The sequence below is a fragment of the Gavialis gangeticus genome, unplaced genomic scaffold (genome assembly GCF_001723915.1).
Source record: "Gavialis gangeticus isolate Ggan-Ray unplaced genomic scaffold, GavGan_comp1, whole genome shotgun sequence".
NCBI lineage: Eukaryota > Metazoa > Chordata > Crocodylia > Gavialidae > Gavialis > Gavialis gangeticus.
The window spans coordinates 7650083-7652771 of record NW_017729009.1 but is presented as its reverse complement, the minus strand read 5'-3'; the positions used below and the strand labels follow the sequence as shown (position 1 = coordinate 7652771).

Genomic DNA, 2689 nt, shown 5'->3' with positions numbered 1-2689 from the left:
AGCAGAATGACTCGCTGTGTACACGGATCTCAGTGTGTCTTATGCAGTGTGTAAATGCACTTAGAGGTGTGGGTGGCATCACTTTGAATGGTTTAAAATCTAGTTTATATTGGGAACATGAGCTGCTCCTAACTGGATGCAGAACAAATGGATCATAGAAGAAGGACACTTGTAAGGGATAAAAGGAATTGAAATCTGAAATGGGTGAATTTGGTCTGAGGAGCATGCAAGTCCAGAGGGTGAAGTCAGAGCGGGTCTACTTGGGACACCTCCTCCCCATTCCTGTGAATTCTCACTTTTCCTAGGAATGGCAAAGTGAGCTCCTCTGTCTTCATAAAGGTTTTCTGTCCAAAAAGGGCCCACCTGAAAACAGACTGATTTATCCATATTTGCTGCTGTCAGGTAACTTATGGGGGTGATTCTAGTGAGGTATTTTACTGCTTGATATTGGGGAAGAGAAGGGCGTGAGGAGAGAGAAAGAGGATGGAAAGCCGGGTGAGCGGGGGCCAGGGAGAAGGGAAGAGCTCTGTAAAGGAGCCGTCCCGTGGTGGAGTCTGGCAGTAGGTTCAGTTCAAGAAAGGTTGACAGCTTCGTAATTTGATGTCTTTACCCCACAGCATTTGATAAGCAGAGCTGGAGCCCTCAGGGAGACGTACAGCTCATTTTTACTCCACCATAGGGAGTCAGTGGTGTTAAATGGCCTCATGGAGAGCTTGGTGTCGGGAGTTGAGTGTTCCTGACATTTAAAACATCCAGGCTGATTGCTGCCAGCTGAGGATTCCTTAGTGGAGGACATCTTTCCAGAGGTCACATAAACTTCCTCATGTTTGGACTCTTGGGTGTGCTCCAGGGCGGCTTTTTTGTTGTTTTGTTTTAAACCTCGCTCATTTTTTCCCTGAAGGATGTTCTTGGCATTGAGCTGAAGACATAAGAGCAACCCGGCTATCCAGCTGTGTGTTTTTTGGATAGCAAGCTCAATAGATATAGCCAGATAATGTTCAGTAGAACATGACTCCCAGAAGCAGTTGAAACCATTTCAGGTTTGATGGGGTTTGGACTCAGCAAGGCAAGAGGGATGTCTTGAACCCTGAAGCCTTGATAATGATTTTGTCACGAGCGTCTGTGATGTCATATATAAACAAACACCCAAGCCACCCTCGTGTTTTAACTGGGTCTAAATAACCTACGGGAACGTTCTGGGGATGAGAAGAGTTTCAGATTTGTTTATCCACGCTATTTTATAACAAGGTCGCCTAGGTCGCTCAGCCCATCAGTGTGTAAGTTCAAAAGGTAAAAAGTGTTTTTCGCAGGCAGTAAGCTGCAAAACAAATCGGAGGCTCCTACTGGCTTATTAAGACAGGGTGGATGTGCCTTTGTGTATCACAGTAAAAGATCAATATTAAACGCGTCTGGCAATTCTTTTGAAACATGTTTAAGCAAGTTGCAAACTGGCTTATAGTTTCCTACCCGGTACTGCCATGCTGCCAAAGGCTCACAAAGTATCACCTTTGACCAAAGTGGCTGCCTCTTGCGGCGATACAGATGCCATTTGTGATCCAGAACCAGGTTTTCAACTGCATTTCATAGTTATTCCCAGGGAAAAGGGCTCCCAGCCTATGAAAACTTCCAGTTGCTGAACTAAACACATAGTTTTCCTGTCATAAGGCAGTGATACCAGCCACAGAGTTGGGCGTGGGAAGGGAAAGAGCAGGGGAGATTTCTGTTCCATTTTTCAGTTAATCTTTTGATCTTAAATCTCACTTTAGAGTAAGAGATGTTCCTTTTCCAGTGGTGTTGATGTGGAGGCTGAAAGGTTGGCAATTCATGGGGCTTAGGTACATGATGCTCATTCTAACTCAGCAAGGCCCCGTTCTTCCAGCAAGCTGAATCAAAGACCCTCACATTCACAAGAGCAAGCTAATAGCATCGTGCTGCATTATCAAGCAATGCAGATTTCTGGAGAAAGTTCAAGAAACTCTGTCCTAAGTTTACTTTTGATTTGTATATCTGATTTGGAAGGGGTGCTACCTTGTCTACTGTTTCTCTTTAAACAAACCACTGCAGTTTCATTGCCTTCCCTGATTTTGCACTTGCTGCCAATCGCCCAGCCCCATCTCCAGGCTTCATCCCAGTGCAATTAGTGCCACCATCCGCCTTTTCAACACGTGAAATGGTACAATATGTTTCCAGTTCTGCATTAACTCTACCTTTCCTTCTCACCCTTCTATATCCTCTGAAACTTCATTTTAAGAACAGTTCCTTGATTCCAGCTCTTTATTTTAACATCTGCATTAGCAGTGCTCCTTTGTAGTCCCTTCTCAATATGATGCTTAGAGCAGAGTCCTGGCCTAATGTTATTTCACTTAGTTTCCAAGACATAATATAATGAGAGACCAGGAAACAGCTGAAGAACCACAGTCTGAGCAGACAGCCTGCTCAGGTTCATTCTCTAGTTGGAACAATGCTAAATCCTAGGGATAAGTTTTCAACTACACTAATCATGCCTCGGCTGGGCCTCATGGGCTACTATACGGCCACTGCAAGGTATCGTAGTATAGCGTAGTATATTGTATAGATCATAATATCAAACAGCCTGGTTTTTTTCACTTGATTCATGGTCTGGTTCTTAAACCAAACCACTGTCTGAGAACATGGTGGGTTGATGTAGAAAGAGGTGAATAGGAAGGAT

General features: G+C 44.2%; 1 protein-coding gene across 1 annotated transcript in view; it reads left to right on the top strand.

The window, feature by feature from the left end:
- The window catches only part of PREX1 (phosphatidylinositol-3,4,5-trisphosphate dependent Rac exchange factor 1), a 165563-nt gene that overhangs the window by 38843 nt on the left and 124031 nt on the right, over nt 1–2689 (top strand). The window lies entirely within an intron of this gene.